The sequence below is a fragment of the Ambystoma mexicanum genome, chromosome 10 (assembly GCF_040938575.1).
Source record: "Ambystoma mexicanum isolate Mex_15411 chromosome 10, UKY_AmexF1_1, whole genome shotgun sequence".
Classification (NCBI taxonomy): domain Eukaryota; kingdom Metazoa; phylum Chordata; class Amphibia; order Caudata; family Ambystomatidae; genus Ambystoma; species Ambystoma mexicanum.
The window spans coordinates 275,546,695-275,573,999 of NC_090932.1; the positions used below are offsets into that span (position 1 = coordinate 275,546,695).

At 44.5% G+C, this 27,305-nt stretch overlaps 1 protein-coding gene across 2 annotated transcripts in view; it reads left to right on the forward strand.

The window, feature by feature from the left end:
- Positions 1 to 26,653, forward strand: part of AMER3 (APC membrane recruitment protein 3) — a 225,961-nt gene extending 199,308 nt beyond the window's left edge. For both annotated transcript variants that reach the window (XM_069617839.1, XM_069617838.1), the window contains exon 3: positions 25,948 to 26,653. The gene's annotated coding sequence lies outside the window, so the exon portion shown is untranslated. The remainder of the gene's footprint in view (positions 1 to 25,947) is intronic.
- Positions 26,654 to 27,305: the final 652 nt, after the last annotated feature.

Consider the following 27,305-nt stretch of genomic DNA (forward strand, 5'->3'; position numbering starts at 1 on the left):
AGTTCAAAGGGGTTCTCTTTGAATTTTTTATATCGTGTGCATTGGCCATATGTTAGATTCCAATCATACTCCCACATTTTTTGCTTAGCCTTGCATGGATTATCAATTAGCAATTTAAGTGATGTATCCGCTTCGCGAAGCAGTTTAAGTGCTCTCAGCCTCCATGTTCATTTGAATTCATCGTGCATTTCTTGAACGACATATGAGGCCATCAATCAAGCTAGGCCATTTTGAAGGCCACCCATTAACAACTTGCGATATAGGGAACACCATTGCCACTTGTATCTGCCATGTAGTGATATTAAACCTAGCTCGTATCGAATCAATGACAGAGGCTCTGCCTTGGGTAGTTGTAGTATTTTTTTCCAATAGGCAACTTCAGTCTTGGCCCAATAATTATAAGAGCGCCATTTTTTGGTTTCTGTGCCATATAATAATACTCGTGTCATCTTCTGTTTGTAGTAAGTTAAAAGGATATAATGAGAATTTACAGAATTTAGTTATAATAATCCTGGCTTGGGATATAGCAGTGTGTAATTTAATCTGTTTAGCTTGTTCATAGGGTAAATCAGCAGGATGATTATTTATTAGGATGTCCAAATAAAGATAACTTGTTACCACACTCAGAAGAATGTTTTGCAGTATCCAAGAGTATGTGTGGCATCTCTGTGTCGGGTTGCCGAATTGAATGATCTAGGTCTTAGTCGCATTGATGGATTTGCAGTTGGTTTGTGCATAGTCATCAAGTGCATTCAACATTATTTTGAGACCCTTTGGTGTCTTTGACAAGAGGACCATATCATTGGCATACAATAGCCAATTTATAGGGATTCCCTTAAGTTTCGGTGCATCAGTATTCAAACCCTTGAAGCTGCAACCTATATCGGAGATGAAAAATTTAAATACTGCGGACGCTGGTAGGCATCCCTGTTTCAAGCCATGGTCTGTTTTAATAACTTTGGATAACAAACCGTCTCTGCGTAAGCGGACTTTGATGCTTGTGTCAGAATGCAGCTGGACTATCCAGTTTAGAACCGACCATGGACAACCCTTGTCCAAGACTATTTTTAAAAGCAGCTCTTGAGCTACAGCATCGAACGCAGTTCGAAAGTCAATGAAAGCTGCAAAGATTTTCTGTTTCCGTTGTTTGTTCACATCTATTACTGAGTTGAGGGTGATCAAGTTGATTGACGTACCAAGACCCGCTATAAACCCAGTTTGGAATTCATCCCTTAAGTTTCCTTTGGTTAACCAGATGTTGAATGCAGATAATAGCAGGCATGCAAAGATCTTGCAAGGACAATAAGCAAGACAATAGGTCGGTATGATCTTGGATCATTCCTAATTCCTTTTTTTTTGTATATCAGAACTATTATGGATTTCTTCCACGACCGAGGGATCTGACCTGTTTGCAGTACATGTTTGAAAATGTTGTGCAAAATAGATGCCCACATTATTGGGTTCTGTTTTATCGTTAGATTTTGGAGTCCATCGGGGCCGGCCGCTCTAGATCTGCTTAGTTTTGATATACAGTGCATTATGTCATCTGTGTCAAAGTCAAAGTAGTGATTCATTTTCAGAGCTGCCCAATGCAGCTCAATTTGAGGAAAGGGGGTCCAATAGAGCTCAGCATAATATTCAGACCACTTTGTTTCCAGAATTGGATTGGTTTGTAATGCAATTTGGGTCGAGGAAGAGGCCTCGTTGAGCAGGGACCATATGCCACCAGATGATTTAGCTACAATCTGGCTCATCATTCTCTCACCATCAATCTGATATTGAGCGGGCCTCCGTGCTCGGCGCCAATTTTTATAAATTTGTTTCAATCTTTTTATCAGATCAATATTCTTTTTCGTTAGATCTTTAGAAAGATGCCGTATATCTTTATGCAACTGGGTTTTTCTTATTTTCAACTCTAAATCAAATGCATGAGTGTGCTTATTATTATGGTGATGTCCATGGGGCCCCCTTTCAATGAACATTTGCATAGATTCTGTATAGCAGCCTCCTTCTTTGGGATATTGGCCTCCCAGATCAGTTTCCAGGGCATGATCAAACATTACAAGCTTACGATTAGTCCATTTAATGCGGTTTCCTGCTTGATTAATTTCAATATGTTGTAGGTTCTGTTGGATGCTTAAAATGTCAAAATCATAAAGGCACGGCCATTTCCATGACAAGCATAATTGATTATGATCACTCAAATCTGTTTTGTGCACAATCAATGAAGTGACCAGATCCAAAAAACAAGCATCTGCATACATGTAATCCAAATAAGCAGATGATAGTTCTCTATGCCAAGTAACCTTGGCCAGAATGTCCCCACTTATGGAACCATTTAGCATTATAACATTTCTTTCTCTCATCATTTCCAACCAGTGTAATTCGTCATGTGAGTGTCCCTTGGACTTACATGTAAGTAGATGTAGATTGAGATCCCCCATTAAGATCGTATAACTTATAGTTTTGTCCAATATTAAGGAGTTGAGCACGTCAGTAATATGTGAAAAAAAACTGATCTGCTGGTAATTGTTTCTTCCCCAATACAAATTGACCATGGCAATTGTAGTGGATGCCTTACGTAACTTTACCAATTGGATATAAGGGGACGGAGAAGCACAGGAAGTTATTCGCAGATTCAAGGACTTTTTGACCGCTATCGAAAGACCTGCCATCGGTCGACCAAACATATTCTTGATCACGGGATTCATGAAGATATAGAATGGATCCCATGTAGGTTCGTTAACAAGCCATGTCTCCTGGAGGAAAACGATATCAAAGGCATTAAGTTCCTTAATCCACGTGTTTATGAAATGCTTATGACCACGAGTGTTCCAGGAGATCAATTTGACATCTTCTTCTATCTTGCATTGTTATGAACTATTTTGGTGAGGTTTACAACCATCATGCAGAACCTTGCTTAAATGGTTAGTCTGGGGCATACTCATCATATTAGGATATGTCCTACAAGGTATAATAGATGTCACCAGAGGCATCCCTTTGGTTGTGTCTTGTGCAATAATAAAGCCCAGATTATAGAATTCTGATCTTGCTTGGCAAAGTGCATTCAGCGTGATCCCAGATCTCATAAATAATCTCACTTTGGACAAGTCATTATGATCAACGAATTCCACTAAATCAATATCTGTGCTTGTTAAGTCCTGCAGGGTTAACATCTCGGCACATATATTCAGGACACTCATCCGATTTAAGTCATATTTTTGGAATGGGCGCGCACGACAGGTCATCATTAGTCGATGGCAATGTGTGTATTCTCCATGAGCATGTACCTGCCGATCAGCTGCCAATGTTTCTAAACTACTGGCTGTGTTTGTAATTTGCGACTTTGTCACGAGGGGTACTGCATCACCGTGATTACCAATTGGTCCTTCCAACAGTTGCGACACGTCTGGCATCATATCTGGAGATTGCTGTGCCATTATTATGGTGCCCAAGGCATCTTTAGACTGCGTGATGTAGTACGCTATAGACTCTCTATCTCATCACGCATGTCCTGTCTAGTGGGAATTATTTGTTTGTTCCCCTCTTGCAATTTGCCATCCATGTGTTGTAATGGGACTTCTTTTGTTTGCGTCACAGTGGGTACAATTACTTTCGCAAGATGTTGAATTATAGCGCCACTAATTTCATTCCGCACTTCTTCTAGTGAAGGACAGATTTGCGGATTATCTCCTTGCTGGTCTAGCTGAGGGGATTGGCTATCTTTTCCTATCGTTGGATTGGACTGAATTTGGGTCCTTCATTTTGACCATGTTTAAGTCACTTTTTTTTCTGACCAGCTTTTTCATTTGTGAGCTTTTAGGAGCTTTTCGCTTAATCATTATCGCTGGTTTCAATCTTTTCAATTGATGACACATCATTGTTTTCCCCATAAAAGAAAATGAAATGGTCAGTTTCGGGCTATGGCATTTCTCCAATACCTGTGCCTTTTTGCTGCCAAATCCAGCTACGTTAATTGACATATTGGAATCAGGGATTTCTCTGACTTCGTCCAAATTCGAAATCACTACCAATGTTTTGGCTTGTGATTCGTTGTGGATGCACATGTCGCCCCCAGCCCCACTGATTACATGTAGGCGAGCTGTGTTTTTTTAAATTTTATTTTGTTGTTAATTGCCTGCTTTCCACTTGATGTATCATTGATGCAGTCAACTAGGAATTCTTTGATCTCAGGTATTTGCAACTCCAGAATGCTATGAGGGGCACTTTCCACACTTTGTAGTGGATTTGGATGATTTCCGCAGGAATGGATGAGGGAGGGGCTATACTAGGACCCCCTAAAACTTTTGAGGTCATCACAGGTGGCACTGCATTGATAGTTTCGGAATGTCCGAGATCTTCATCCCCTCTCATAGCAATTGCTGCAAAATTTGCGTCTGAGTATTTATTTTAGTTTCCAGGACCTCATACAGTCTTGCTATTGACATCAAGGCTGCATTCATGGCATGGGGCCTCTGGAAAAGAAGATGACCGGCTTGCAGTCCACTGATAAAGAAATTGTGATCTGCAGGTTGTTCATCAAAATGTGTGCCCCGTGGAGTAGGCACTATAAATGAGACCAAATTATTAGATGAGCATCCTGGGGATTTATCGAACATGGCCGGTGATTTGGATAGCTCATGAGAAGGAATATTTGTCTCGTTCACCCTCAATTGGTGTTTGAGGGGTGTAAGTTGTCTGATGGGTGTTCTTTTTTCTGTTGTAGCTGATTTGCTCCCTTGGCTCAGCTGAGTCAGGTCACCAGTATTTGAACATATATACAGGACATCAGCAGCATCTATACAAGTGGTGTTAGATGTGTTCATGAAACTTATGTCCTCATCTATCTCACCTACAGTGACCAAGGCCTCATGGGCTCCCCGCAGCTTATGTTGTGCAAGAACTGTGCATGGCAGCATAGGCAAGTCCAACAAACCAGTCTCTTGCACTAGTGAGTTGATGGATGGCATTATAAAAGGCTGCGTTACCATCAATTCACCATTGTTATATGCAAAAAGCATTGTTGAGTCAGATGTTTCTATGGCCTGCCTTGGGTCAATCGCCTTCAGATCTTCCATATATGTGCCCACTTGACTAATAGTATTGGAAAGTGTAGAGCTAAGTATGTTGGAGCGAGTCTTGCCTGTCACTTCCATTATAGGTTCTGGGGAGGAGTTTATTTCCCAGTGTGCTTGGTCGGAGTCAGAAATGAAGTTAGTCATTTGAATCAGTGTGCTGACATTTGGGTTTGTACCTGCATCAGCCACCACGGAATTCAAAGATTTGCTTGTCATTTGTGTAGTGGTATCTTGAGGACATAGATTCACGACTTTTGGCTCACGCACTTTGGGATCACCTGTACAAAATTGGCGTATGTCAGATGCCAAAGAAACAGAACGTTGTGTTCTTTTTTGCAAACCTCCTATTTTAAATTTAATGGGAGGCTGTGTTTTTTTCCTCGCATCAGCATTCGCTGCCTGGTCAGCTTGCTCTATGTTCACATCACACGACATGCCCGTTTTCAACGTATATGTGCCTGCAGCCATTTCAAACTTAGAAAATCAGAAAATGTAAGCAATTAGAAATAGAAAATAAAAATAAATAAAAATACCAGTCTTTACTGAATCAACCAGTGTAGTGTCGTTACCTCCCACTAGGTTCTCCGGGTCTCATAAAAGCATAAGTACAGATGCCTCCTCTACAGGACTCTCACCTTTTATCTGTGCAACTCAGCAAGTGTGGTACCAATACTTCATATTCCCATTAATAATGATGAACGCCGCGCCAGCGCGGTGCACCGTGCACCGCGAACAGTAAACAGTATTTGCAATACTTCACGGTGTGCGCGCGAGTGCGCTGCTTTGTGGGTATTTGGAGAGATGGTGGGAGTGGCAGGGTTACAGGGGCGGAGTCACCAACCAGGTAAACACCTTAAGAAACAAAATAAAAAATGGACTTGAGAACTCAACTCCAGGAAATGTCAAAAAAACTTCTGTATCTGTCTGGTTCACTAAATCACCTTCTTCCTAAAAGATCCCAAGGCAATCCGGTGTCACTGCAAAAGCAATCCTCCCGAAGTGAAACCGACAGCACGGCACCAGCAGCGTTCAGGTCACAGTGTTCAAATAGAGCAGCGCAGGAAGTCGCTCGTGAAGAACTTCGTGTCAGTAAACAGTACTTTGCAGTACTTCACAGTGCGCTGTGCAACTCTGCATTGAATACCAACAAAGGGATGCCCTCGAGAAAATTCCCAGGATAGAGGAAGCTGAATCACCACCACTATTCCAAAAAGATACATCTCTGCTGCCAATCAGTACAGCCCACACAACTAACCATGTGAGGATTTGGAACACACTATCTCTGAGACATGTGGTACCTCAATGGGCACATCACAGAATCAAATCCTGTCTATTGCACAGATGATAATATACCTGGCAAAAAGTTCAGAAAACCATTGCCCCCTTTAAAAAAATTAAATGGACAAACCGCCCTGATCAGAAATATCAGGTCTAGCTATCTGGCATGGGGATAGAAGGTGCCACGGCATGAATAGATTGAAGCAGCAATTTCCAAGGTGCTATCCGCCCCTCACTTCCACACACACCCAACCAATTTTCAGCATTCTATTCGGTAGAATCTTTATTAAGTGCTGACTCGCCAGCAAGCCTCAGAGCACTGACAGACAATACAAAAATAAAACATTGGGATAGCAGTGTATAGCCATAGGATATGTTTCATTGACTAGAGGGAAGAAGGAGAGGGAGTAAGGCTTAGATTCCTCCACCAACAAATGGGTTTTCAGTGCTTTTTTTAAATGAGCAAGCAAGGGAAGCTGCCTGATGGATAGCGGTACGTCGTTCCAAACCCCTAGACCCAAAGCATTGAGGCTCAGATCTCCAAACCTCTTAAGTTTAAAGCGTGGTTGCAGGAGTACATTCTTGTTGTTAGACCGCAGGGTCCACCTACAAGGCAGCCTACTGATCTGTGATTTAAGGTAGCTGGGAGCACTACCTGCAAGGCATTTATACACCAAGCAGGATGCTCTAAAGTGAATCCTTTGCTGAACCGGCAACCATTGTAGTTTCCTCTGGGCATCCGAGACGTGGTCTCTACGTCCGATGCTGCATATAGCTCTAACAGCCCTGTTCCGGATCACTAGCAGTTTTTTAACATTTGCTTGTGTGGTACCAACCAGGAGCCCATTGCAGTAAGTGAGCCTGGAATTAATGGTTGCTGAGGCTAATAGTGCCCTATTTTCTTGAGACAAGTATGGCTGAATCTGGCACACCAGCTGAGTCATGTAAATAGAATTAGAGGTTAAATAGGAGACATGTTTCTTAGAATCAAGACGGCAATCAAAGACCACTCCCAGGGTTTTAAACTGACTAAAGACCTAAATTCTGACCCCTCGGATCAGAAAGGCCTCATTTTGAGGGCCCAGTGACGTAAGCTTAGCTGGACTGCCGATCATTAAGATCTCAGATTTGTTAATGTTTAATGTCGTGAAGTTTTTTCCCATCCAGTCTTTGATGTTATCAAAATCCCCACTGATCAGTCGTGAATGTGCCTCGTGGGAGCCCGTCAATTCCATTGAGATCTGGGTGTCGTCAGCGTAGTTTGCATATTTGATACCCATGCTGTCCAAGCGATCAAAAAGAGGCTTGGAATAGATGTTATACAGCAGTGGAGACACGCTGGACCCCTGTGCAACACCATCACAATGGAGGACCTCTTGAGACTTGAAGTCCCCCAAGGCTACTTTAGCTCTCCTTGGTCCCAGAATAGATCTGAACCAATTAGCAGCTGACTTGGAACACTTCCCAACCTCAGTTAGCCTGTCCGCAAGCCTATCATGATCTACAAGATCAAATGCGTCAAACAGGTCTAACAGCAGCAACATAGCCAGGCTACCCTGTTCGACAATTCCAGCAAGGTCAGATCTAATTTCCACCAAGGCGGTTTCTGTTCCATGATTCTTCCTAAAGCCAGACTGGCCATTGGACAGAAGGTCCCTTTCTTCAACAAAGGCATTGTACTGAGTGCAGGCAACTTTGTCAATGATTTTCAGCAACAAAGGGACATTTGTTTCAGGCAGTAATTCAAAGGATCCTGAGGATATAGACCTTCCTTTTTTAATGGTGGGTGGGGAGGGGGGAGGGGTGGGTGATCCAGGCTTCCTTAGTACAATCTGGAACTTTTCCCTCCTAGAAGGACAGGTTCATAAGGGATGCCACTGATGTGGCAATGCTAGAGAAGCATTCCTTAAACAATGTTGAAGGAATGGCGTCCCCTTTGTATTGAGTGGGTTTTATGTCAGCAACTATTGATGATAATTCTAGGACTGAGACCTGCTTAAAAGAGAAAGAATTGGTCTCAATTTTTTTGTCTAAATCAAGAGTTCCAGTATCTATACCTGCTACATGAGGGGTGTGCGGATTATTAGGGATACTGCCTTGGTGTTGTCTGACCTTTAGAGCCATGCTGTTGTGGATCTTTTGGCACCAAGCGTTGTCCACAACTAGCTGTGGCTCTTGTATTTTCCTCTTTAGCTGGTTCAGAATTCATAGCTTCAGAATTCAGAAGCATACTCCCGGAATCCAATTCCCTCTGTCATATCCAATCATACTGTATAAACGAGCTTTGCCTTGCCTTCTTCCCCACCCTCCAAAAATCCAAACTTACATTTCTGTAAGCATTCTGGGCAATGCATTCTCCTTAATCTTGAATGGGCACTTGAATCCCATGGCATAACCTACTTCAAGAAGCTGTGACTTGTACATAGAGGCGTAGGCATGGTAGGTCCTGAGGAGCAAGGCCCACCCAAAATCTGTAAATGCCCACTCAGCAGCGCTGTGTGGGTATTTACAGATATTTTTGTCAGTGCAGTGGGTCCAACTACATTAGCATCAGGTCCCATTTGCTAGACAATCCTGGCTACGCCTCTGCTTGTACATGCTCAAGTACCAAACCGCTGTGTGAAGAGGAACCACACAGTCACCTTCACTACACAGTTCCCCGACGCCACCTGCTCCTAATGACAATCCTTCATAAGTCATCCTCACAAATACCCATGCCGCTTGTGTCATTGGTTCCTCTAAGCAACAAACTGAAAACCTCGGAGACCCTCCAAAAGTATGTGCACTCTACTGGCCATGTCGGGTGTGAGGTGAGCAACAGGGTCGCTCTGAGAAACATGTTGGCTCTGTGCAATTCCCGTTCCAGGCTCAGACCTGGAGAAATCCACTATCAAGGACTCATTGCCACCATGTTGATTCTCCAGTGGTTTCCAAATGAAGCAAAGGAAACTAAGCCTCTGAGGCACCCAGCCTCACAAACCCTGGTGATCACCCAAGCCCTATTCACCTCCACCCTCTCAAAACCGATGCTGAAACACTGTGGCCCAACTGGTAGGCCATCAACAACTTCCAAAATACATTTGCAAAATAAAGTATCCAAAGAAACCAATCTCAAACCTAAACCGAGACGACATTGCACTTCCATACCTTCCAAACCTTCTGCTAAAAGGGATGAAAGTGCATGAAAGCCTGCGTCCAAAGAATCCATAGCTTTCATGTGGTTAAGCAGCATTTGGGCTCACTACTTGTATCATGGTCATTGAAACTCTATCACCCAAACTTGCAGGAAACGGTAGGCTGGTATGTGATGGATAGGTGTGTAGATGGGAAGATGAACAAGCACATATAATGTATGCTTACTCTGCTTACTATAGCTATGCTAGCTATATATGCTTACTCCGGTCCAGGAGAAATGTTGTGGTGCACCCTACCCGTGGTCCATCTGGAGGCATATGCTGATGGAGATTTGGGAAAGCCAAGAGGACTTGGCCCTGAGCTCGCCACACGTCATCCAGTGGACACAAGAAAGGATGGCGCTGGTCAGGAAGCTTACAGGCCAACATATTTGCCAAGTCCATTACTGACTGTTTGAAAAATCCTTCTAAGTCTCTATCTGGGATAGGACTTTGAAAAGCCAAACTAGGGTTAACAAGGTTTCTTACAACCCCAGCTGAGTAAAGCCACTCACTGTAGTAGCATGACCAAGCAGCAAGGCCGAAGTAAGGAGGAAGGGGGAACTGTTATGTAGTACAGTTAACTCTTAACAGAACAGGTAGGTAAAAGACACACACAGGTAAGTTATAAAAATTAACACTCTTTTATTACAACACTAAGGCACACTTTATATATCATAAGATAGGTAAAAATAGTTTAGAACATTAATACAGCTCATAGCTGGTAACCCACATGGGTTACACACTACTTTAAAGTGCTTTAGCATAGAACATAGACAGTTAATGCAAACTTGCAAAGTATGGCGCAAGTGATGTTATCACACAGGTAGGGCCAATAGCATATAATAAACTTTAGAAGTCCAGTCCTAGCCTACCCCAAGTTTATCAAGAACATTTTGTGGTTGTGAAAGGTTCTGTAGGATGGAAGTGAGTAGTCAGGAGGTCACACTCAGTTCAGGCAGATACATTACAAAGTTTAGTCAATGCAGGCCATATAGGGATTTAAGACGCCTTAAGTCCAGTTCCGGTTTGAATTATGACATTTGTTCCGAAAGTGCCATTCGTACTAGAGTATCCACTCATAAGGTTCACCATGGGTATATTCCTATTCTTTACAAATCTATGGCCTTTTGACCATTGGATCTGGATTAATGTTTGCTTCTAAGTAGTACGTTTGCTAGATCCCTGTTAGATCCTTGTCCAGCTAATGTATTAAGTGATTAGCCTTAACTACATCTGTAGCCAGTCCTACGCTTCACATAATTAATACTTGTGTATCCTCTGCAACCGTTCCCTCCTATCTGAAGAAAGTGATAGTGACCGCATTGCTCAAGATTCCTCGAGTAGATGTTGAAGAGTTATCTAACTAGCAACCTTTTTCGATTGCAGACGGGTGCTGCTATAAACGTCTTACATGCCTGTGCAATTATGTCATCTCTTTGTATGCCGGCCTCCCAAAGTGCCTAATCTACTGATCATAAAGAGCACTGATTGCCTCGTAATTGTTAACCCTGACAATGCTAAATTGTTTAAAAATGCACAAATCGAGATAGCAATGGTTTATGCTACTGTTAAGAAAAGTCGGCCATCTCAAGTCTGCATTCCATGTATATTCATTAGCTTTGTTTTGTGAACAAGACTCATTACTATTCGCCCTTCTTCGTTTTGTGACTACCGTCCGATGAAGTCTGTACGAAACATATGTATTTTTTTATCTCAGCATAATATTTTCAGTTTGTGCAAAAACCTTTATGAAAATCTGGATTTTCGTGATTTTAAAAGTGGATAATATGGTGTCAAACATTTCCTATGCAGAAAGACGATTCATGCTTTTTACAAACACTAAGTGCATTGTAATACACTAGGTGGCACTGTTCTCAAACATATTACATTCCTCCATCTACATTGAAATTAACTCTAGGCAATTTATTTGGTCTTGTGAAAAATGTAAACAATGGGCGTCATTACGAGTTGGTGGTAATTCGAGTGGAAATCTGCCAAATAAACACCAAAGTCATTTACCCCTACTGCTACCTGGTCCCGTGATGATTAGAAGTGGTGGTAGGGCGGTGTTAATCCCCATTTTTGGAGTCTGCGATAATTCTGATGATTTTTACCTGCAGCACAATGCTGGAGGAAAATCCTCCACTTTAAGGTCAAACTTGTAGTTCCGCAGTGTGGTAATTACAACAGCAATTCCATTACCACCAAACAAAGTGGCGGTATTTCACCACTTTTTTCCTCGCAACGCTGAACTTGTTATGGTGTTCCGAACACCATTTTTCTAAGATACAACTAGCAATCACGCATCTCCCATGATGATAATCCAACAAACAGTGCCCCCGGCCTTAAGCACAATTGAGAAGAAAGTGTGTCACTATTTAATTGTGCAAAACATACACCAGCAGTATCCCTAAATGGGCTATGCAGTTTAGCATCCGTGAATAAGAATTGGGCTTTCACACTCGCAATATCACTGACTATGGGGTGGGGGCGTTGTTTCACAGCATCATTATTATGTACAGTTATCTACAGTGCTACTGGGTATGGTATGGCCTTCACTACACCTGCAATATCACTGACTACGGGCAGTGCGCATCAGTATAGTGGAGTGGGGGCCTTGTTTCACAGCATCATTATTATGTACAGTTATCTACAGTGCTACTGGGTATGGTATGGCCTTCACTACACCTGCAATATCACTGACTACGGGCAGTGCGCATCAGTATAGTGGAGTGGGGGCCTTGTTTCACAGCATCATTATTATGTACAGTTATCTACAGTGCTACTGGGTATGGTATGGCCTTCACTACACCTGCAATATCACTGACTATGGGCAGTGCACATCAGTATAGTGGAGTGGGGGCCTTGTTTCACAGCATCATTCTAATGTATAGTTATCTACAGTGCTACTGGGTATGGTATGGCCTTCACTACACCTGCAATATCACTGACTATGGGCAGTGCGCATCAGTATAGTGGAGTGGGGGCCTTGTTTCACAGCATCATTCTAATGTATAGTTATCTACAGTGCTACTGGGTATGGTATGGCCTTCACTACACCTGCAATATCACTGACTATGGGCAGTGCACCATCAGTATAGTGGAGTGGGGGCCTTGTTTCACAGCATCATTATTATGTACAGTTATCTACAGTGCTACTGGGTATGGTATGGCCTTCACTACACCTGCAATATCACTGCCTACGGGCAGTGCGCATCAGTATAGTGGAGTGGGGGCCTTGTTTCACAGCATCATTCTAATGTATAGTTATCTACAGTGCTACTGGGTATGGTATGGCCTTCACTACACCTGCAATATCACTGACTACGGGCAGTGCGCATCAGTACAGTGGAGTGGGGGCCTTGTTTCACAGCATCATTATTATGTACAGTTATCTACAGTGCTACTGGGTATGGTATGGCCTTCACTACACCTGCAATATCACTGATTACGGGCAGTGTGCATCAGTACAGTGGAGTGGGGGCCTTGTTTCACAGCATCATTATTATGTACAGTTATCTACAGTGCTACTGGGTATGGTATGGCCTTCACTACACCTGCAATATCACTGACTACGGGCAGTGCGCATCAGTATAGTGGAGTGGGGGCCTTGTTTCACAGCATCATTATTAAGTATAGTTATCTACAGTGCTACTGGGTATGGTATGGCCTTCACTACACCTGCAATATCACTGACTATGGACAGTGCGCATCAGTATAGTGGAGTGGGGGCCTTGTTTCACAGCATCATTCTAATGTATAGTTATCTACAGTGCTACTGGGTATGGTATGGCCTTCACTACACCTGCAATATCACTGACTATGGGCAGTGCACCATCAGTATAGTGGGGTGGAGCCTTGTTTCACAGCATCATTATTATGTACAGTTATCTACAGTGCTACTGGGTATGGTATGGCCTTCACTACACCTGCAATATCACTGACTACGGGCAGTGCGCATCAGTATAGTGGAGTGGGGGCCTTGTTTCACAGCATCATTATTATGTACAGTTATCTACAGTGCTACTGGGTATGGTATGGCCTTCACTACACCTGCAATATCACTGACTACGGGCAGTGCACCATCAGTATAGTGGAGTGGGGGCCTTGTTTCACAGTATAATTCTAATGTATAGTTATCTACAGTGCTACTTGGTATGGCCTTCACTACACCTGCAATATCACTGACTATGGGCAGTGCGCATCAGTATAGTGGAGTGGGGGCCTTGTTTCACAGCATCATTATTAAGTATAGTTATCTACAATGCTACTGGGTATGGTATGGCCTTCACTACACCTGCAATATCACTGACTACGGGCAGTGCGCATCAGTATAGTGGAGTGGGGGCCTTGTTTCACAGCATCATTCTAATGTATAGTTATCTACAGTGCTACTGGGTATGTTATGGCCTTCACTACACCTGCAATATCACTGCCTACGGGCAGTGCGCATCAGTATAGTGGAGTGGGGGCCTTGTTTCACAGCATCATTCTAATGTATAGTTATCTACAGTGCTACTGGGTATGGTATGGCCTTCACTACACCTGCAATATCAGTGACTACGGGCAGTGCACATCAGTATACTGGAGTGGGGCCTTGTTTCACAGCATCATTATTATGTACAGTTATCTACAGTGCTACTGGGTATGGTATGGCCTTCACTACACCTGCAATATCACTGACTACGGGCAGTGCGCATCAGTATAGTGGAGTGGGGGCCTTGTTTCACAGCATCATTATTATGTACAGTTATCTACAGTGCTACTGGGTATGGTATGGCCTTCACTACACCTGCAATATCACTGACTACGGGCAGTGCGCATCAGTATAGTGGAGTGGGGGCCTTGTTTCACAGCATCATTATTATGTACAGTTATCTACAGTGCTACTGGGTATGGTATGGCCTTCACTACACCTGCAATATCACTGACTACGGGCAGTGCGCATCAGTATAGTGGAGTGGGGGCCTTGTTTCACAGCATCATTATTAAGTATAGTTATCTACAGTGCTACTGGGTATGGTATGGCCTTCACTACACCTGCAATATCACTGACTATGGACAGTGCGCATCAGTATAGTGGAGTGGGGGCCTTGTTTCACAGCATCATTCTAATGTATAGTTATCTACAGTGCTACTGGGTATGGTATGGCCTTCACTACACCTGCAATATCACTGACTATGGACAGTGCACATCAGTATAGTGGAGTGGGGGCCTTGTTTCACAGTATAATTCTAATGTATAGTTATCTACAGTGCTACTTGGTATGGCCTTCACTACACCTGCAATATCACTGACTATGGGCAGTGCACCATCAGTATAGTGGGGTGGAGCCTTGTTTCACAGCATCATTATTATGTACAGTTATCTACAGTGCTACTGGGTATGGTGTGGCCTTCACTACACCTGCAATATCACTGACTACGGGCAGTGCACCATCAGTATAGTGGAGTGGGGGCCTTGTTTCACAGTATAATTCTAATGTATAGTTATCTACAGTGCTACTTGGTATGGCCTTCACTACACCTGCAATATCACTGACTATGGGCAGTGCGCATCAGTATAGTGGAGTGGGGGCCTTGTTTCACAGCATCATTATTAAGTATAGTTATCTACAGTGCTACTGGGTATGGTATGGCCTTCACTACACCTGCAATATCACTGACTACGAGCAGTGCGCATCAGTATAGTGGAGTGGGGGCCTTGTTTCACAGCATCATTCTAATGTATAGTTATCTACAGTGCTACTGGGTATGGTATGGCCTTCACTACACCTGCAATATCACTGACTATGGACAGTGCGCATCAGTATAGTGGAGTGGGGGCCTTGTTTCACAGCATCATTCTAATGTATAGTTATCTACAGTGCTACTGGGTATGGTATGGCCTTCACTACACCTGCAATATCACTGACTATGGGCAGTGCACCATCAGTATAGTGGGGTGGGGGCCTTGTTTCACAGCATCATTCTAATGTATAGTTATCTACAGTGCTACTGGGTATGGTATGGCCTTCACTACACCTGCAATATCACTGACTACGGGCAGTGCACCATCAGTATAGTGGAGTGGGGGCCTTGTTTCACAGTATAATTCTAATGTATAGTTATCTACAGTGCTACTTGGTATGGCCTTCACTACACCTGCAATATCACTGACTATGGGCAGTGCGCATCAGTATAGTGGAGTGGGGGCCTTGTTTCACAGCATCATTATTAAGTATAGTTATCTACAGTGCTACTGGGTATGGTATGGCCTTCACTACACCTGCAATATCACTGACTACGGGCAGTGCGCATCAGTATAGTGGAGTGGGGGCCTTGTTTCACAGCATCATTCTAATGTGTAGTTATCTACAGTGCTACTGGGTATGGTATGGCCTTCACTACACCTGCAATATCACTGACTACGGGCAGTGCGCATCAGTATAGTGGAGTGGGGGCCTTGTTTCACAGCATCATTATTATGTACAGTTATCTACAGTGCTACTGGGTATGGTGTGGCCTTCACTACACCTGCAATATCACTGACTACGGGCAGTGCACCATCAGTATAGTGGAGTGGGGGCCTTGTTTCACAGTATAATTCTAATGTATAGTTATCTACAGTGCTACTTGGTATGGCCTTCACTACACCTGCAATATCACTGACTATGGGCAGTGCGCATCAGTATAGTGGAGTGGGGGCCTTGTTTCACAGCATCATTATTAAGTATAGTTATCTACAGTGCTACTGGGTATGGTATGGCCTTCACTACACCTGCAATATCACTGACTACGGGCAGTGCGCATCAGTATAGTGGAGTGGGGGCCTTGTTTCACAGCATCATTCTAATGTATAGTTATCTACAGTGCTACTGGGTATGGTATGGCCTTCACTACACCTGCAATATCACTGACTACGGGCAGTGCGCATCAGTATAGTGGAGTGGGGGCCTTGTTTCACAGCATCATTCTAATGTATAGTTATCTACAGTGCTACTGGGTATGGTATGGCCTTCACTACACCTGCAATATCACTGACTATGGGCAGTGCGCATCAGTATAGTGGAGTGGGGGCCTTGTTTCACAGCATCATTATTAAGTATAGTTATCTACAGTGCTACTGGGTATGGTATGGCCTTCACTACACCTGCAATATCACTGACTACGAGCAGTGCGCATCAGTATAGTGGAGTGGGGGCCTTGTTTCACAGCATCATTATTATGTATAGTTATCTACAGTGCTACTGGGTATGGTATGGCCTTCACTACACCTGCAATATCACTGACTATGGGCAGTGCACATCAGTATAGTGGAGTGGGGGCCTTGTTTCACAGCATCATTCTAATGTATAGTTATCTACAGTGCTACTGGGTATGGTATGGCCTTCACTACACCTGCAATATCACTGACTATGGGCAGTGCACCATCAGTATAGTGGGGTGGGGGCCTTGTTTCACAGCATCATTCTAATGTATAGTTATCTACAGTGCTACTGGGTATGGTATGGCCTTCACTACACCTGCAATATCACTGACTATGGGCAGTGCACATCAGTATAGTGGAGTGGGGCCTTGTTTCACAGCATCATTATTATGTATAGTTATCTACAGTGCTACTGGGTATGGTATGGCCTTCACTACACCTGCAATATCACTGATTACGGGCAGTGTGCATCAGTACAGTGGAGTGGGGGCCTTGTTTCACAGCATCATTATTATGTACAGTTATCTACAGTGCTACTGGGTATGGTATGGCCTTCACTACACCTGCAATATCACTGACTACGGGCAGTGCGCATCAGTATAGTGGAGTGGGGGCCTTGTTTCACAGTATAATTCTAATGTATAGTTATCTACAGTGCTACTGGGTATGGTATGGCCTTCACTACACCTGCAATATCACTGACTATGGGCAGTGCGCATCAGTATAGTGGAGTGGGGGCCTTGTTTCACAGCATCATTCTAATGTATAGTTATCTACAGTGCTACTGGGTATGGCATGGCCTTCACTACACCTGCAATATCACTGACTACGGGCAGTGCGCATCAGTATAGTGGAGTGGGGGCCTTGTTTCACAGTATAATTCTAATGTATAGTTATCTACAGTGCTACTGGGTATGGTATGGCCTTCACTACACCTGCAATATCACTGACTACGGGCAGTGCGCATCAGTATAGTGGAGTGGGGGCCTTGTTTCACAGTATAATTCTAATGTATAGTTATCTACAGTGCTACTTGGTATGGCCTTCACTACACCTGCAATATCACTGACTATGGGCAGTGCACATCAGTATAGTGGCGTGGGGGCCTTGTTTCACAGCATCATTATTAAGTATAGTTATCTACAGTGCTACTGGGTATGGTATGGCCTTCACTACACCTGCAATATCACTGACTATGGGCAGTGCACATCAGTATAGTGGCGTGGGGGCCTTGTTTCACAGCATCATTCTAATGTATAGTTATCTACAGTGCTACTGGGTATGGTATGGCCTTCACTACACCTGCAATATCACTGACTACGGGCAGTGCGCATCAGTATAGTGGAGTGGGGGCCTTGTTTCACAGCATCATTCTAATGTATAGTTATCTACAGTGCTACTGGGTATGGTATGGCCTTCACTACACCTGCAATATCACTGACTACGGGCAGTGCGCATCAGTACAGTGGAGTGGGGGCCTTGTTTCACAGCATCATTATTAAGTATAGTTATCTACAGTGCTACTGGGTATGGTATGGCCTTCACTACACCTGCAATATCACTGACTATGGGCAGTGCGCATCAGTATAGTGGAGTGGGGGCCTTGTTTCACAGCATCATTCTAATGTATAGTTATCTACAGTGCTACTGGGTATGGTATGGCCTTCACTACACCTGCAATATCACTGACTACGGGCAGTGCGCATCAGTATAGTGGAGTGGGGGCCTTGTTTCACAGCATCATTATTATGTATAGTTATCTACAGTGCTACTGGGTATGGTATGGCCTTCACTACACCTGCAATATTACTGACTACGAGCAGTGCGCATCAGTATAGTGGAGTGGGGGCCTTGTTTCACAGCATCATTATTAAGTATAGTTATCTACAGTGCTACTGGGTATGGTATGGCCTTCACTACACCTGCAATATCACTGACTACGGGCAGTGCGCATCAGTATAGTGGAGTGGGGGCCTTGTTTCACAGCATCATTCTAATGTATAGTTATCTACAGTGCTACTGGGTATGGTATGGCCTTCACTACACCTGCAATATCACTGACTACGGGCAGTGCGCATCAATATAGTGGAGTGGGGGCCTTGTTTCACAGCATCATTATTAAGTATAGTTATCTACAGTGCTACTGGGTATGGTATGGCCTTCACTACACCTGCAATATCACTGACTACGGGCAGTGCGCATCAGTATAGTGGAGTGGGGGCCTTGTTTCACAGCATCATTATTATGTATAGTTATCTACAGTGCTACTGGGTATGGTATGGCCTTCACTACACCTGCAATATTACTGACTACGAGCAGTGCGCATCAGTATAGTGGAGTGGGGGCCTTGTTTCACAGCATCATTATTAAGTATAGTTATCTACAGTGCTACTGGGTATGGTATGGCCTTCACTACACCTGCAATATCACTGACTACGGGCAGTGCACCATCAGTATAGTGGCGTGGGGGCCTTGTTTCACAGCATCATTCTAATGTATAGTTATCTACAGTGCTACTGGGTATGGTATGGCCTTCACTACACCTGCAATATCACTGACTATGGGCAGTGCACCATCAGTATAGTGGCGTGGGGGCCTTGTTTCACAGCATCATTCTAATGTATAGTTATCTACAGTGCTACTGGGTATGGTATGGCCTTCACTACACCTGCAATATCACTGACTATGGACAGTGCGCATCAGTATAGTGGAGTGGGGGCCTTGTTTCACAGCATCATTCTAATGTATAGTTATCTACAGTGCTACTGGGTATGGTATGGCCTTCACTACACCTGCAATATCACTGACTATGGGCAGTGCACCATCAGTATAGTGGGGTGGGGGCCTTGTTTCACAGCATCATTCTAATGTATAGTTATCTACAGTGCTACTGGGTATGGTATGGCCTTCACTACACCTGCAATATCACTGACTATGGACAGTGCACTTCAGTATAGTGGAGTGGGGGCCTTGTTTCACAGCATCATTATTAAGTATAGTTATCTACAGTGCTACTGGGTATGGTATGGCCTTCACTACACCTGCAATATCACTGACTACGGGCAGTGCGCATCAGTATAGTGGAGTGGGGGCCTTGTTTCACAGCATCATTCTAATGTATAGTTATCTGCAGTGCTACTGGGTATGGTATGGCCTTCACTACACCTGCAATATCACTGACTATGGGCAGTGCACCATCAGTATAGTGGCGTGGGGGCCTTGTTTCACAGCATCATTCTAATGTATAGTTATCTACAGTGCTACTGGGTATGGTATGGCCTTCACTACACCTGCAATATCACTGACTATGGACAGTGCGCATCAGTATAGTGGAGTGGGGGCCTTGTTTCACAGCATCATTCTAATGTATAGTTATCTACAGTGCTACTGGGTATGGTATGGCCTTCACTACACCTGCAATATCACTGACTATGGGCAGTGCACATCAGTATAGTGGAGTGGGGGCCTTGTTTCACAGCATCATTATTAAGTATAGTTATCTACAGTGCTACTGGGTATGGTATGGCCTTCACTACACCTGCAATATCACTGACTATGGACAGTGCGCATCAGTATAGTGGAGTGGGGGCCTTGTTTCACAGCATCATTCTAATGTATAGTTATCTACAGTGCTACTGGGTATGGCATGGCCTTCACTACACCTGCAATATCACTGACTATGGGCAGTGCACATCAGTATAGTGGAGTGGGGCCTTGTTTCACAGCATCATTATTATGTACAGTTATCTACAGTGCTACTGGGTATGGTATGGCCTTCACTACACCTGCAATATCACTGACTATGGACAGTGCGCATCAGTATAGTGGAGTGGGGCCTTGTTTCACAGCATCATTATTATGTATAGTTATCTACAGTGCTACTGGGTATGGTATGGCCTTCACTACACCTGCAATATCACTGACTACAGGCAGTGCGCATCAGTATAGTGGAGTGGGGGCCTTGTTTCACAGCATCATTCTAATGTATAGTTATCTACAGTGCTACTGGGTATGGTATGGCCTTCACTACACCTGCAATATCACTGACTATGGACAGTGCGCATCAGTATAGTGGAGTGGGGCCTTGTTTCACAGCATCATTCTAATGTATAGTTATCTACAGTGCTACTGGGTATGGTATGGCCTTCACTACACCTGCAATATCACTGACTATGGGCAGTGCACCATCAGTATAGTGGAGTGGGGCCTTGTTTCACAGCATCATTCTAATGTACAGTTATCTACAGTGCTACTGGGTATGGTATGGCCTTCACTACACCTGCAATATCACTGACTACGGGCAGTGCACATCAGTGTAGTGGCGTGGGGGCCTTGTTTCACAGCATCATTCTAATGTATAGTTATCTACAGTGCTACTGGGTATGGTATGGCCTTCACTACACCTGCAATATCACTGACTACGGGCAGTGCGCATCAGTATAGTGGCGTGGGGGCCTTGTTTCACAGCATCATTCTAATGTATAGTTTGTTCCTGATGCTAGGAATATGAGCAAGTATGGAGTGCGCCTTACACATGCGCTATCACGGGCACTGGCATTCCCCAAAAGTGCCTTTGCGGTCAGTGGCATAGCGTCTAGGTCTCACACCTGCAATATCACAGAGTACGGTTATTGCTCCTGTAGTATTACTGAGTGTGTATGTTAAACCTGTAGCATTATAGATGACATGTCCTACACCTGCCGTATTATTCACTCAGTGACTTGCTGGCGCCAGATTTTAATTAGGCGTCAACTCTTTTCCAGCCGGCAATACGTGCAGTTCTGTGCCAGGAACTAGGCTTTATGGATCTGAGTGAAGCAAGGGCACATGAGAAGGGCTCTGGGCACAGACATGCAACCGCCGCTCGGCGGCCTTGCGGGATGTCCTCTTTTCCCTGTCAGTGACCGGGGGTCTGGTGCAGGTAGCCGGGGGAAGGCCGCGCAGCAGAAGATGAGGCAGGCATGGGAGATGCAGCCGCAGCGGAGGAAAATAGGGTACAGTGAGTTTGGAAAATAGTAGGGTGGTAGTGCTACATCAGTGGAATCGTGACTATGAGGACCCAAGCCCATATCCGTGCGTTTTCCCCGCCCGGGAGACGTAGATCCTGATTGGGCAACAGGATTCAATGTCACTATGAGACTGCTACTATGGCTTTAATCCCCCGTTCCAAGGGCTGGAACGTGGGGGGTAGTGGCCTGGCAGTCAAAGTTATCGGCCCGAGCAAAGCCCCTCTTCTATGACCATGACAGCCAGAGAAAAGAAGCTGTCAGGTAAATGGGGCTGGGGTGGATGGGATTTAAAAAAAACAGTTATGTGAAAGAGGGCGGGGGAAAGATGGCGCGCCACGGTGGGGGAGGCAGACTGTGGGCTCCGTCATACACGGGCTGAGATTACAGGTTTCAGCCCGCTATCCGCAGAACCTGATTGGCTGGGCCCCTGACCCCGGCTGTTCATTCCACTGCGTGTGCAACCAGATTTCCATCCAAGCCTTGCTGATGCAAAGTGATGTTGCCATACTTTCTTAAAGTTTAAATCATTTGTTACATAATCATGTGTTATGTAGTCACAGAGCAGAACTTTCTTTAAAGGTTTGCAGATGTTTCAACGCCTGAAATGGACAACCGAGATGGCTACCCCAATATTTTATCCCCATGTGCATACCTTTCAAAAGGGGAGTGGCCCAAACCCCAGATACATGTTTTAACGAGGCCATATTTTTGAATAATGACTAGAGAGGGCCACTAGTGTATTGTACCCCACCCCTCCAGTGCCAAAGGCTTACTGTGCCCATCCCCTCATGCGCCTTGAGGTTACTGTGCCTCCCGATTTGAATGCTACTAGATAACCTGTTGAAGATCTGCAGATTACTCTCACCCTTCTTTACTCCGGGTATTATGGATCACTGTGCGACCTCTTCCCCGAAGAATGCCTAGTTGAAGTGCCTCACATCCCAAGTGGCTATAGATACTATACCCCCTCCTCTCAAGTGGCTATAGGTTCTATACGACCACCTCTAAAGTGTCTATAGATGATTTACCCCCCTCATCTCAAGTGATTATAAATGGTATACCCCCTCCTCTCAAGTGGCTATAGGCTCTATATGCCCTCCTCTCAAGTGGCTATAGGTTCTCTACACCCTCCTCTAAAGTGGCTATAGATGCCATACCCCCTCCTCTCAAGTGGCTATAGGTTCTATATGCCCTCTTCTAAAGTGGCTATTGATGCTATACCCCCCTCCTCTCAAGTGTTTATAGATGGTATACCCCTCCTCTCAAGTGGCTATAGGTTCTATACACCCTCCTCTCAAGTGGCTATAGGTTCTATACACCCTCCTCTAAAGTGGCTATAGATGCTATACCCCCTCAACTCAAGTGGCTATAGGTTCCATATGCCCTCCTCTAAAGTGGCTATAGAAGCTCTACCCCCTCCTCTCGAGTGGCTATAGGTTCTATATTCCCTCCTTTCAAGTAGCTATAGGTTCTCTGCACCCTCCTATGAAGTGGCTATAGATGCTATACACCCTCCTCTAAAGTTGATATATATGCTATACCCACCACTTCTCAAGTGTTTGTAGATGCTATACCCCCTCCTCTCAAATGGCTATAGGTTCTATATGCCCTCCTCTAAAGTGGCTATAGATGCTATACCCCCTCCTCTCAAGTGTTTATAGATTGTATACCCCCTCCTCTCAAGTGGCTATATGTTCTATATGGCCTCCTCTCAAGTGGCTATAGATGCCATACCCCCCCTCTCACATGGCTATAGGTTCTATAACACCCTCCTCCAAAGTGGCTATAGATGCTATACCCCTTCTCTCAAGTGGCTACAGGTTCTCTACACCCTCCTCTAAAGTGGCTATAGATGCTATACCCCCCTCCTCTCACGTGTTTATAGATGGTATACCTCCATCTCTCAAGTGGTGATAGATTCTACACGCCCTCCTCTAAAGTGGCTACAGAGGCTATACCGCCTCCTCTCAAGTGTTTATAGATGGTATACGCCCTCCTCTCAAGTGGCTATAGATTCTATACACCCTCCTCTAAAGTGGATATAGATGCTATACCCACCACCTCTCAAGTGTTTATAGATGCTATACCCCCTCCTCTCAAGTGGCTATAGGTTCTATTACACCCTCTAGATTTATTTATTTATTTACCACATTTTTAAAGCACTCATACAGCCTGGGGGCACTGAGGCACTGTTACAGGAATTGTTTGTTTTTTAGTTGCATAATTGTTCTTTTTTTTTTGTCTTAGTTGCGTACTTATAACGTGCTTAAATACCCAGAGGTTTCTAAGCGCGGACCCGGGGATCGAACCTGTGTTGCTTCGTGTCGTCTTGCTTCCAAGGCGAGCACGTTGCTGCTGAGCTATCCTCCCAGGACAGATGCTTTACCCCCTCCTCTCAAGTGGCTATAGGTTGTATATGCCCTCCTCTAAAGTGGCTATAGATGCTATACCCTCTCCTCTCAAGTGGCTATAGGTTCTATACGACCCCCTCTAAAGTGGCTAGAGATGCTTTACCCCCTCCTCTCAAGTGGCTATAGGTTCTATATGCCCTTCTCTAAAGTGGCTATAAGATCAATACGCCCTCCTCTAAAGTGGCTATAGATGCTATACCCCCCTCCTGTCAATCGTTTATAGATGGACCCCCACCTCTCAAGTGGCGGTAGGTTCAATACCCTCTTCTAAAGTGGCTATAGATGCTATACCCTCTCCTCTCAAGTGGCTATAGGTTCTATAGGCCCCCCTCTAAAGTGGCTACAGATGCTATACCCCCTCCTCTCAAGTGTTTATAGATGGTATACCCCCTCCTCTCAAGTGGCTATAGGTTCTATACACCCTCCTCTCGAGTGGCTATAGGTTCTATAACACCCTCCTCTTAAGTAGCTATAGATGCTATACCCCCTCCTCTCAATTGGATATAGGTTCTCTATGCACTCCTCTAAAGTGGCTATAAATGCTTTACCCCTCCTCTCAAGCTATAGGTTCTATAGGCCCTCCTCTAAAGTGGCTATAGATGCTATACCCCCTCCTCTCAAGTGTTTATAGATGGTATACCCACTCCTCTCAATTGGCTATAGGTTCTATATGCCCTCCTCTCAAGTAGCTATAGGTTCTCTGCACCCTCCTCTAATTTGGCTATAGATGCTATAGGTTCTATATGCCCTCCTCTAAAGTGGCTATAGATGTTATACCCCCTCATCTCAAGTGGCTAAAGGGTTCTATAACACCCTCTAGATTTATTTATTTATTTTCCGCATTTTTAAAGCGCTCACACAGCCCACGGGCATTGAGGCGCTGTTATAGGAATTGTTTGTTTTTTTGTCTTAGTTGCGTATTTATAACGTGCTTAAATACCCAGAGGTTTCTAAGCGCGGACCCGGGGATCGAACCTGCGTTGCTTTGTGTCGTCTTGCTTCCAAGGCGAGCATGTTGCCGCTGACCTATCCTCCCGGGACAGATGCTTTACCCCCTCCTCTCAAGTGGCTATAGGTTCTATACACCCTCCTCTCAAGTGGTAATAGGTTGTATACGTCCTCCTCTAAAGTAGCTATAGATGCTATAGCCCCCCTCCTCACAAGTGGCTATAGTGATCCCATGGAGAGGGCTGCCATAGCCTTATGATTCACGTGCTCCTCTGATAAAAGGCCGATAATTCCTGTAGCCCCCTCTCAAGCTTCCACGTGTCACTGATACCCTTCTGTCAGGCTGTAGCCCCCCTGTACACCCCGCTATATTGCAGACCCTGCCCTCGAGGAGATCTGTGGCTCTACCCCGTACCCTCATGGCTAACAATCTAGGGTGAAATGTGCCATCAGGGAATGCGCATTTCATCGGGGCTGGTAGCCAGTCAGGTAATTATTCGGTAAGTTAAGTGCCCAATGCTCTGGTCTCTCTCAACCGTTCACCCCCTGGAGCTGATAAGCCAATAATCATTAACTGGCCAATCGAAAGATCTGTCATTTATGCAATAAGGAAATGACAAAAACGGGGCACTCTATGTGAAATGTAAGTTGTTATTGCGGTCGCTTTGTTCATTATTCGGCTTGGTTACTTTCAAGCTCGCAGGGACACTCTGTATTGCCAGTCCTAGAACATGGTGTGATCATCAAATAATGAAATAACTGTTATAGTTCGTATGGTTGCAAGTGTTGTTATTTCGTATTGATGCAGGATGCGCTGTTGACCCCCACATACTGACCTTTTCCACCTTTCCTTTGCAGGAACAGCATGTGCGCAGTGGAGGAATCCATGCATCCACTGGGGCTTTTTCAGCGATTGGATTTTTACAAGAGGGCGGTTTGTTTTAGGCAACGGAGGCACACAGAAAATTGGGACCTGTCAGCAAACATATGGGAATCCATGAGAAAGCAATGACAATTACCCTTCCAACCAAGCATCCCGCCATACCCTCTCCGAAGCATGAAAGAGGAATCAGGAATGGCGGCAAATCCTCCTCAGTTCTGGCCTCTGCCCTCTGGAACTTTCATCAGTTCCACAAAAGTGTATCTGCCAATGCCCTCCAGAAGGGAAAGGAAAACCTTCCCCCAGGATGCAGCCTCAGGGAACCTAGAGTGAAAATAACGTGTTTTTAGTGTCATGGGATCATGTCGATGACAACTAGAAATAACTGAATCACATCTTCCAGTCAGCCTTACGGCTCTGCCCAGCTACCAAACAGGGAGCTCACGAATGAGAGTAAATAATGAGCTAGCAGTCCTTCTTTGCCTCAGATCACGTTGCCCTGATTCTTTGACATTTGCTCTGGAATACATTTGTATGTGCTCAAACAATCTCAATGCTGCATTATATGTATTTTAGCTTATTAGCAAGGTTTACTATGGAGATGAATGTAACTCTGAGATTTTTCAGGCAGCTCCAAATTTGCTCCAGGGCTAATCTTTGCTAAATAAAGTTTTAACACTTTTAGACGGTGTTTTAGCACTCCGAAACATAATCGGAGGTGAAAAATTGCTGCCTACTGGTTAGCGCCCTCTTGGAAACTGAGCCCAATTGGGCCATCTCGACGGTGAAATGTTGACCTGACAGATGTAATGTTCACACTGTTATGGCTGCACTTAGAATCAGACTCTTTGTGCTTGCCAAGCTACACACACAGTTCTGGTGGATTTTGTGTATCTACGCTGGAGTACATTAGCACAAACAGAAACAATCACTAACAAGCACATGTCGGGGTCATGGAGCTACAAAGGCCGAGCTACCGACTGACAGCAGATTATTTTAACTTCTTTGACCAAAGTACTGATGTGGGCCGTCATCACCACATGTTCAATAGGTGTCTCAATCTTTGTGCTTGGTCAGGCTCACAGGGCACAAGTGCCACTCCTTGGAAGGCAGTCTCATGTGTTGCCTGTGAGTCACACTCTTTGGACAAAATCCTCACTCTTTGATTATGAATAAGTCCCACACCATATTGACAGTTAAAAAAGTGTACCCAAAAAAGTAGTGGAACTGTGACCGCAGTGGGAGACATGCTAGGCAGGAGGGGAACAATGAGCAATGCATTTTTCCAGGGTTGCAGTCATGCTGGTTGGCCGCCAATTGAGTTGAAACACCTTTC